Source organism: Pituophis catenifer, unplaced genomic scaffold (assembly GCF_029215685.1).
Source record: "Pituophis catenifer annectens isolate HBS135680 unplaced genomic scaffold, rPitCat1.0.hap2 SCAF_1, whole genome shotgun sequence".
Lineage (NCBI taxonomy): Eukaryota > Metazoa > Chordata > Lepidosauria > Squamata > Colubridae > Pituophis > Pituophis catenifer.
In genome coordinates, this window is record NW_027256881.1 from 289,434,496 (window position 1) to 289,445,411 (window position 10,916).

Below are 10,916 nucleotides of genomic sequence, written 5' to 3' on the forward strand. Positions count from 1 at the left end.
CAACAAACAGACAACATGTTTAATAATTCTGTTTTCTAAAGAAGGATGTGTGAACTGCAAAAAGAGAAATAGATGCAGATGTAATACTCTAACAACTGTGCAGTACAGCACATTAAGTTCTCAGTTTTCTTACTGCCATACCTGTATGCAATAACTGTATATTTTCAGTATCACTAAACCCTGTTAATGCACACAAATCTTTCTTTTTATTTTGAAAATGAGTTCTTAATGGCAAAGCAATTCAAAATACGTTCAGTATCCCACTTGATTGAAAAACTAATTCAAGTTGCTATACAGTTCTCCATTACTCTCAGTAAGGGTAACTTCATCTGACTTAAGCCCAGAAATTCAGTCTCAGAAAACAGTCACATTCTAATTAAAATATATTTATTTAGAAGCAATATATAAGGCACCTGTCAAATTCTAAATAGTAGGCAGTTGCAAAAATAAAACAATTTCTGGCTATCCCATCTTAACACACATAAGTGTTAAAATGAAAAATGAGCCAGGCTGCTGTAGATCAGTTACTTCTGCAGAAAAATATTGCACAATAGGTAAATCAGAAAACGGACGTTGCTTACCTGAACGTCCATTTTCAGGGCGCTGCGATTCCAATCCATGGACGGCCTCCTGGGTTGGGGAGCCCACCTCCAGAACGACGTGGTTCAAGGTCAGTGGTCTCTAGCGGAGCGGTCGAACAGCATCAATTGGCTGGAGTTGAGGGCTGTTCGTCTCGCTCTCCGCCATTTCAGCGAGGTCTTGGAGGGACAGCATGTGCTAGTCCGAACGGACAACGTTACGACCAAGGCACACATAAATCGGGAGGGAGGCACACGCTCCAGGCCCGATGCTGGAATCGGAAAGGCTGTTGGCTTGGGCGGAATGCCACACGGATTCTCTAGTGGCGGATCACATCTCGGGACATGCCAACATCACCGCGGATTGGCTCAGCAGGGAACACATCGACCCTGCAGAGTGGACATTGAATCCTGTCATTTTCAAGCAGATAGTACGAAGGTTCGGCCTCCCACGGGTGGACCTGTTTGCGACTCCCGAGAATGCACAGCTCCCGCGATATTTCACGCGCTACCCAACCGCTGGAGCGGAAGACTTCGACACTCTGCGTTGCCCCTGGCCTCCAGGCCTCCTCTATGCGTTCCCTCCCTTCCCCCTGATTCCACGTCTCATTCGGAAACTTCTTCTCGAGGGGGCCGAGCTGATCCTGATTGCTCCCCAGTGGCCTCGCATACCCTGTTATGCCGACCTCATGGACCTGTCCATTTTGCCATCATGGACGATTCCACCTACAACAGAACTCCTCAGCCAGGGGGTCATCTACCATCCAGATCCGCAGTGGCTCCGATTGACCGCCTGGCGCTTGAGCAGCTCCAACTGCAGAAAGACAGATTGTCCGATGATGTCATCCACGTGATTCAGTCTGCCAGGCGGCCGTTGACCACTAGGATTTATGAAGCGTCATGGAGATCCTTCTCTACCTGGTGCTCTGCGCATCATGTTGATCCGACTTCAGCGGATATCCCAGACATGCTGGACTTCTTGCATGGGGGCTTGGCTAAAGGCCTGGCCCCAGCCACGCTTCGACGCCAGGTGGCCGCTCTTTCAACAGTCCTCTCATGTGAAAGGCACCGTACACTATCACAAAATCCGCGGATTAAATCCTTCTTGCACGGGGCTGCCAACATTTCACCACCGGTTGTCCATCGTTACCCGTCGTGGGACCTTCCTCTTGTTCTTCAGGCTCTTACCACCACGCCCTTTGAACCGTTGGCTTCTGTGTCTCTAAAATTTCTGACATTGAAGGTCACTTTTCTGCTTGCCATTACGTCTGCGAGGCGTGTTTCTGAACTTACTGCTCTTTCAGTACGGAAGGACTTGTGCATCTTTTACAGCGACAGGGTGGTGATGCGCTTGGATCCGACTTTCCTGACTAAGATAAACTCACAGTTCCACAGGGCACAAGACTTAGTCCTTCCTAACTTTTGTCCGAATCGTCGTCATCAGACTGAGTCTCTCTGGCATACTTTGGACGTTAGGAGGGCCCTGCGCCGTTATATCAGGCGTACCGAATCCTTTCGTCAGATGGAATCCTTACTTGTTTCATTCACCCCTTCTTCAATGGGACGTAAAGTTTCATCGGCTACAGTTGCCAGATGGATCAAGGCTTGCATTTCGATCGCCTATGACATCCAGGCCCGTCCTTGTCCGTCTAAGATTTATGCACATTCAACACGCAGTACGGCGGCCTCGGCAGCTTGGGCGACAAATGCTTCTGTCTTAGAGGTTTGTCGAGCGGCCTCGTGGGCTTCGACCTCCTCATTCATCAGACACTATAAAATTGACAAGTATGCTTCAGCTGATGCTGCTTTTGGACGCAGGGTTCTACAACAGGTGGCCACGACCCGAGGAGAGGGCGACAGTCAGCGCCCCACCCAGGGCAATTGAACTTGGGTACATCCCGTCCATGGATTGGAGGAGCAGCGCAATGGAAAACGGACGTTGCTTACCTGAACGTCCATTTTCAGGGCGCTGCGACTCCAATCCATACCCACCCTGAGTCTGCCTGATTTGCTGTTTGTTTTACATGAGTTCTCATTGACTTTCATAATTCCTTGTTCTGAGCCTTCGTGAGGAAAGACTGGAGATGATTGGACGCTGTGGGCGTGGCCAGCCAATTGGGAAGTGATCTGCACTCAGTTCTGCCCAGCAACTAGAAGATACTACTGTAGATCAGCTACTTCTGCAGAAAAATATTGCACAATAGGTAAATCAGAAAATAATTCTTAATATTATTGAGTATAATATGAACTGATAAGAGGGAATGTTTTCTCTATCAGCTCTCCTTTCCATTTCCAAAAGGCAAACTGTACAGTGAAAGCTAAGCAGAAAGAAAAGAAGGAAAACAATTGCATTACAGTAATAAACATTGTCAAGTTTTTCTTGGTGAGACTATGACAGGTTTCCTTTGATGAGGAAGTATACTCCACATATTGGAACCAAATATTGGTGCAACTTCTTCTTTTTGTTTTCACATACACAGCTTAGTTGTTGTTGTTGAAAAAAAAACAGAAGACTGAGGAATCCATTCCGTTCTTTGTTTTATTCTTAAAGTAGGCTATTAAATTCAGAATGAAGGCATTCCATACTGTAAGAGAAAAGTTAACAAAAACATCAAAATAAAGATTTAAAAATTTGTATCTTGCACAAATCAAGTACCTGACTTCATTTAAAAATTAGTTATTTGCTAGTGTCAAATTAAATACTGTACAAATCTTTTTTTTCTTTTTGCTCAAGTGCATGATGGGAATATTGAGACAGTGACTAAATACCATGAGATTTTATAAATCAAGGAAATTAAAAGTAATTAACATTCCTTGCAATCCTTTGAGGACAGGAAATCATGTGTTCATCTATCCTGCTGCAGTATAAATCATGTTGGAGCTTCTGACATCACAAATTATTCTGATTTTGTCCTGTTTAACTGGTGACTGCTTTATATCCAAAAATACTTTTTTCTTTTTCTGATCAAATTGCATAAATTTGCAGATTTACTACAAGCATAAACCTACTATCAATAATATTCAAGTTAAATTAAATTAGATAATATTAAGTGAGTTATAAACTCTGTCAAGATACCAGCTTACTCTAAATGTTATGATTTATATGAATTAAAATAGTTCTCTAATAAAAAAAAGCTGTTTTAAAATAAAAAAAAAATTCTCAAAAAAAAAAAAAGCTGTTGAAATGTACAACTTGATAAAAGGTTTTTGGCCAAGTCTGCACAACATACTAATCCAGACTAACTGACAACATAAAATTCCAGGGGCAAACAATTTGTTTTTATAGTTGTGGCTAATATATTGTAAACTTGCTTTGAGACGTATTAACACAAAAAGCATTACAAGACTACGCCATACAAATAATTCCTTTCAAGCAACAAAACAGTTCCCAAATCGAACACTTCAAAAGGAAAATTGATCTGTCCAGAAATATCACACACATATACAGAAAGATAGCTAGAGGGAGGGAGGGAGAGATGGGGGGGGGGGAACCTGTTCTAAATTCATTCCAGGAACCACCTAAAACTGGAGGAAGCTATAGGAGCTCCTGTTTGCTCCTACCCTTGAAATGCTCAAGATTAGAATTGTATAGAACTCTAGGACTTTCTAACTACAAAGGAGAAACATGCCAGGAGAATACAACAAAATATATTTAAAAACATGTTCATGTTATCCTTCTCTTCGCTACCTCCCAATAGTGCTTCTATTGTTCTTGCCCTAGGGTGGTTAACATTTTAAAAAGTCTCTCTCTCTCTTTCTCTCTCTCTCTCTTTCTCTCCCTCTGTGTGTGTGTAAGAGTTGCTTATCAATTGACTGTAACAAATACCTCTGCCTCATAGTGTACCTGCAAGCGATTTTATAGTGATTTGGTTAGCTCAGCTCATGGGACTTCAGAGGCCTATGCATTGCTTCAAACTTGTTATGTAATTATTTAAAAAAGTGTTATGACAGGTATTGGCTTCACATTATCATACACTCAAAAACATATTTTTGGAATTGAATATGGAACATGGAATAGTTATAATGCCAAACTGTAAGAATATTGCCAAATGGCTAGTTTCAGAAGGCAGATTAACTGAAATGCAAGTAAATAAACTTTTTTTAAAAAAAAAATACTTCATAAAAGCAACAATAAAACATTTCCAACAATGTTAGGATTGGTTTTAATGGAGGATAAAGATAAACAAGACACAACAGAAAGAGTGATGCAACTTTTGTGCTTGAACAGACATTACCTAGAATAAACTCACAGCATTCCTAAAGGTTCAGAATACGACTGATCAAGGAAAATGCACCATTATTCAAATCACTTTAAAAATGTCAACTATACCTTATGCATACAGCCTTCTAGGCATTCACCTATATTTTAAACATTCAAATGTTTCTCAGTCACATGAAAAATCAAGTTACATTCTACTACTCAAACTATTTTATTTGAAGAACCAAACACAGAATAAAATCCAACCATACGGAAAAGATGTCTGCCCATGCAGCAGGACTTTTCCCTTCCTTTATTTCCCAGATATGCTCTGGATGATTCCCCAGCAGGGTTTGGATAGTATGAGGAAATGTAAATTATCCCTACACCTACTGATATACCACTAACTGGATGCAACTCACAAAGTTTACATCATGAGATATTCATAGATATTCTTTACGACTCCTAAAATTACTAAATAATATTGACGTCGAAATAATAGGCCATAGGCTTTCAACCAACGATTGGTTTTCTTTTGTATTAAAATAAACATTGCCCGAGAATAGGAAAATACAAAGTTTTCCTGCAAAAGGTTTGCACAGTTTAGGCTAAATTCCAATTGTGTTAACAATTGAGTCCATTGAAAAGAGGCCTTTTCCTGTACTTTAACTGGAACTTTTTTGATCTTTCAGAGGCAACTTCTACCTTCCTAAAATGTGTGCTTGGTTTTTTTTCTTAAGAAACTTGTAAGTTAAAAAAATAATAGTAGCCTTTCTTTTAAAAATGATTTCCCAGCTAAGGTGCTAATTTAAGAAATATGAGATAGAACCATAAGGGTGGAATAGATTAGGGTACAAAACTGATTTGCCTGTTTAAGCAGTGAAAAACAAAACACAAAAAAATAGAAAAAAATGATAGCAATTGATAATTATGGTAGATCAAATGGCAAATCAGTTGCTGAAAGCAATAGATCTGAAAGTTGTCAGACAAGAAAAGAAAATCATTAAAAAATTCAAGACTTTAAATCTGTTATCCTTTTATTGATGGATCAAAATTATTGGGTATGATTTTTACTGTTAACTTCAAGATATCCACTGCAACTCTCGTATGTCCGTAGATCTTAAGTATTCTAAGTTCTATCTAAATATATATTTAATATTATTAAAATAAATTACTTTTATAGTTGCTGACTAGGCGCTGATAAGTATGTGTGTGTATGTATACACACACACACATTATTTTAGGGAGGTTCAATCTTTATACTAAAGCAAAGATGTCAGGAAATGTTCCCAGGATTATTCTTGCACTTCAACTAGAATTCTTGGGGAAATTTTAAGAAACATGCATCTGAATAAAAAAATATGAAATAACAGCAACCTGTTACTGAGGGAAGTAAAAGAATTAAATTGTAAAAAACTGAACACTTAAGACTGATTCATGATGATAAATTCTGTTTTGATAGAAAAACTACCAGAGCCTTTCTGCTTTTCAACATATATGCTTTTATTTTAAAATCTTTGAAAAAGTATTGAAGTCTAATCTATGGCCAAATTAATCTTCTTGACTGTTAACTGTGCCATGATGGTTATCAAAAAATGGACATTTATAGTTAACACACATTAGACTATATCACCTAGCACTAATTAGAATTTCAGTCATTCGAAGAATTGAAGCATAGGCTTCGGAGTACTAGAAGTACTAATGGATTTCTACACCATCCTCATTATTACCTCAAAACAAATTCCACTGCTTACATCAAGTTAAGTGTGTTTTGATCTCTTAAAGTAAAGGATTACAATAATGAAAAATCTAGCCACTAGAGGAGCGAGTGGGTGTAAGGAGCATCCATTTCTGGACTGCATAAGAACGCTTGGACCACTTCCCACTATAGAGGCTTTTAAACCCCACAAGTCCAGCATCAAGCAAACTGACTAATAGATTTTTGGAGAAGGAGGAAAGAGAGCAAGAGACAGAAACAATGCGGACAAGACAGAAGGGAATGCAACTTCTCCCATTCAATTGAATGAAGCTGGCGTGGCCAAACTGCTAATTTCAGCAGCGCTCTGCATAAATGAAGTCGGAAGGGAAGGAGAAGAGGCGAAGTGCCAAGAGGCGCGTTCAGGGCGTGAGCTGCCCCGTTTTCCAATCCGGAGATGAAGCCGCTCGCTCTGTTTAGTTAGTCTTCCCGAAGGCTGCCTCGCCGACTTTGCCCCGAGCGCTTAGGAAAATGGAGGCGATTCCAGCTTCAATTCTGGAGGGTTTTTTTTTTTTTTTTTTACCTTCCCCTCCATCGCCATGCAACTCATATTTTACGCAGTACGGAACCGAACATCTCTCCGATCACTTGAAAGCTGTTTAATGAATGTAAGCCAGCCCAATGAACTTTTTTTTCCTCCCCCAAAGCAAAATGTATTCAGATTCCGATGCATATCTATAATATGCACCAGCACAATAAGCAAACGCGGAAAATCGATTAGATCTCTCTCTCTCTCTCTCCTCCAGAGGATCCCGTGCAGATCTCTCCTTCTTGGGAGAACTGGGCAAAATATTCACCGCGCCATCCCAAACCTCTTTCAGCCAACCGGGCGGGCTGGACGGGGCGAGCTTTCGCGCCAGGCTTCAGACGCAAGACATTCCCCTCCCTTTCTCCGCGCGTCGACAGCCGGCGATCGGTCTCCACTCCCAAGAGAGAACCAGCCCCGGAGAGAGCTCCGGAGAAGTCGCAGAAGGAGCGCGGGGCACGTCTCACCCACCTTATTCTCGCAGTTCCTCTCTTCGGCTAGCGTTCTTTCTGAATCAACCTCGCAACTTCAGGGCGATTTGCGCGGGGAAAAAAAAAGAGCAGAAAGAAAGGGGGAAGAGATTGCCGAGTCCCCTGGCGCTTTGGGGGAAAAAAAAATAAAATAAATCCCCGTACGTCGCAACTACCTTCGGCGAGACCTACCTTCCCGCCGCCCCGCTCCAGACTCTTGCCTTCTATGGCTCCAAGCAAAACGACGACCTGCACGCAAAGGGTTCGGCCAGCAAAACAGTAATTAATCAATCAGACCCATGAGCCCAAGCGGGGGAAAAAACTCTTTGCCGCCTTCTTCTTCTTCTTCTTCTTCTTCTTCTTCCTCCTCCTCCTCCTCCTCTTCCACGCTCTTTTAAGGCACTTTAACCGGAGCGGCTCTTACAGCTCTTTCCCCGCCAGCCGAGCGGGGCTACCCAGCTGTGAGCCAGCGGTGGGAAGAGAAGCGCCACGTGCCTGCGCGGAGCCAATGGAAAGAGGCAGCCGCGAAACCTTCCTAGCTCTGCCCTCCCTTCTTCTGGCTTGTCCCATGTGATCACCTCGAGAGCTTAAGTTCAGGTTTGGGCACCGACCTGGAGGAGGAAGCGGTGAGGAGAAGGTGTGGGATGAGTTAGCAATGTCCGCGGAGTTGTTGCGGGTGGTTGGTTCTCCTCGCGAGTGAGAATGACCCTGGGAACAAGAAGGGAAGTGGAAGGGGAGGTGAAGGTAGGGTGGGTTAATAAAGGGAGGGAAGAAGTGGAACAGCTGTCCTCAAACGGGTCCCCTTCAGGTAGTCTTATTTATGTGATTTCCAGTCTGTGATCAAAGGTCTGGGAATTAGGGAAGTTGTAGTCCGCCCCACCTGAGGAGCACTAGATTGTGAATCTTTTGGCATATTATCATATTCAAATTGTAGGAGTATACTACAGTTCTGGCTTTGTGTCTCATTATGTATCTTTAATTTACTTAACAATATAAGGGTGTGTGAAGATTGGAGTTCTACTACTGCAAGGCTACTTGAATTACTACTCCATTCGTTGTAATGAGTAGGTGGTGAGAAAGCTCTTCAAAGAGTTGCAAATGGAGCAGTTCCTTACTATGTCCGCTAACTGGATTAGCAAGATTCTTCTCTAATGGGGGAAGTTGGGCAATTTTAATTGTAGGTGAAAAGAAAGGACAGCTGGCATAAGAATAAAAAATACCTGACTTTTTTTTATACAGGTGTAGTCCTCGTTGAGCCCAACATTTATGTTGTTATGTGAAACATTTGTTAAGTGAATTTTACCCCATTTTATGACTTATCTTGCCACACTTATTAAATTGAATCACTGCAATTGTTAAGTTAGTAACACAGTTGAGTGAATCTGGCTTCCCCATTGACTCTGCTTGTAAGAAGGCCGCAAAAAATGATCACATGACCCTGGGACACAGCAGCTTTCATAAATACGAATCAGTTGCCAGGCAGCTGAATTTTGATCATGTCACCATGAGGAAGCTTCAATGCTTGTAAGTTGAATAGCGGTCATAAGTCACTTTTTTTCAGGGCTGTTGTAATTTTGAATAGTCACTAAATGAATTGTTGTAAGTCGAGGACTACCTGTACTTGTAAGTCACTCACTGTAAATAAAACTTTTTAGTTTATATTTCCGTTAACAATTAAGCACAATTTCAAATTCTGATTGGTACTGATAATAGTTGCTGTTCCGGGTTTGTGTAACATACAAAGCTTATGTAAACCAACAATAGTAAAATTAAAGGCAGTTGGTGATCTTGTTAATCATTCACTACTTGGCATGTCAAATAAATTTTGACATTACAGTCTCAAAATATTGTTTACTACCGTGTTTTCCCGAAAATAAGACCCTGTCTTATATTTTTTTGAACCCTGAAATAAGTGCTTGGCCTTATTGCCATGCGCTTCAAAGTCCGATTGGACTTATTATCGGGGATGTCTTATTTTTGGGGAAACGGTGATAGTAGAAATGCAGACCCGCTCAGTTCTCAAATGCTTGCTGCTTACTGAGGCTGTAGTTTTTCTATTCTCACGTATCTGATCTATGTTTTATTCATAAAAATGTAGCTTGTGAAAATAGTATTCTTGGCTTTGAGATATGACATAAATTATTAAATAATCGATTAACTGAAGAACAAAATATTTCACATGAAGGTAGTGAAACGAAGAAAAAATAACATCTAGAAATAATTCAGAAGGTCTTATAATGAATATAATGAATGACGGGAGAAAATTAAAACACCATTAAATGCTACTATTCTAAAAAGGAGTAAAAATCAACTTGCAGAGGAAACTGAACCTCTGCAAGACAGGATAAAAGTGATGTACATAGGTAAAATATGTTAAAAGACTGGGGAAACTTTAAAACAAATGCTTGCTTGCACATTAGAGCAATTTCAACTTCCAAGGAACACATTTATAGTTAGGATACCAAATCGGGTCAGCTAAAATCTGCCATACCTCAAAGACTTTACTTTCTGCAAATCAGTTTAGTTAGATTCTATAGATTCTAACTAAACTGATTCTGTAGATATCTATTCTGCAAGTATAGATATGTAGGGGAATATCCTTTTAAATATAGTAGTCATCCAATAAACTATAACAATGTGATAACTCTCTATAGCTTTAGACCGGGGTGTCAAACTCGATTTCATTGAGGGCCGCATCAGGGTTCTGTTTCACTTTGGGGGGCTGGGGTGGGCGTGGCCAGCTTGACATCACTTGTGTCGGGGGTGCCTGTGGCTCCCCGAGCACTCTGCCAGCGAAAACAGGCTCTGCCTGCTAAGTAAAGTTGAATTTAGTGAATACTTCAATGGAGTTCATTAGGAAATTTTAGGATTGTAGGCTCAACTATTGTAACAACTTGGGGGAGTGGGAACTTGTCAGAATAAAACAAAATACTTTACAGATAGTCCTCAACATATGACCACAACTGAACCCAAAATTTCCATTGCTAAACAAGACAGTTGCCCATTTTACAACCTTTGTTGCCTTAGTTCTGAAATGAATCGTAGCTGTTGTTAAGTTAGTAAAACGGTTAAATAAATCTGGCTTCCCTATTGACTTGACTTGTCAGAAGGTTGCAAGGGTTGATCCATGAGCCCAGGATACTGCAACCACTATAAATACATGCCAGTTGCCAAGTGTCTGAATTTTAATCACATGACCATTGTGACCAGTTGTACGTGCGTTACTTTTTTCAGTGTTTTTTTATCTTCAAATGGTCACTAAATAAATGGTTCTAAGTTGAGGACTACCTATATAGGGTTAACTAAGAACACAGTAATGTATTGTAACACTTTTAAGTCTTAGACTTGCTGGATGGAGAATTCTGGGAATGGAAGTCCACACATCTTA

At 40.8% G+C, this 10,916-nt stretch overlaps 1 protein-coding gene across 1 annotated transcript in view; it reads right to left on the bottom strand.

Moving 5' to 3' along the window:
- Window positions 1–7,973, bottom strand: part of STXBP6 (syntaxin binding protein 6) — a 102,046-nt gene extending 94,073 nt beyond the window's left edge. Inside the window, exon 1 of the mRNA XM_070931355.1 lies at window positions 7,721–7,973. The gene's annotated coding sequence lies outside the window, so the exon portion shown is untranslated. The remainder of the gene's footprint in view (window positions 1–7,720) is intronic.
- Window positions 7,974–10,916: the final 2,943 nt, after the last annotated feature.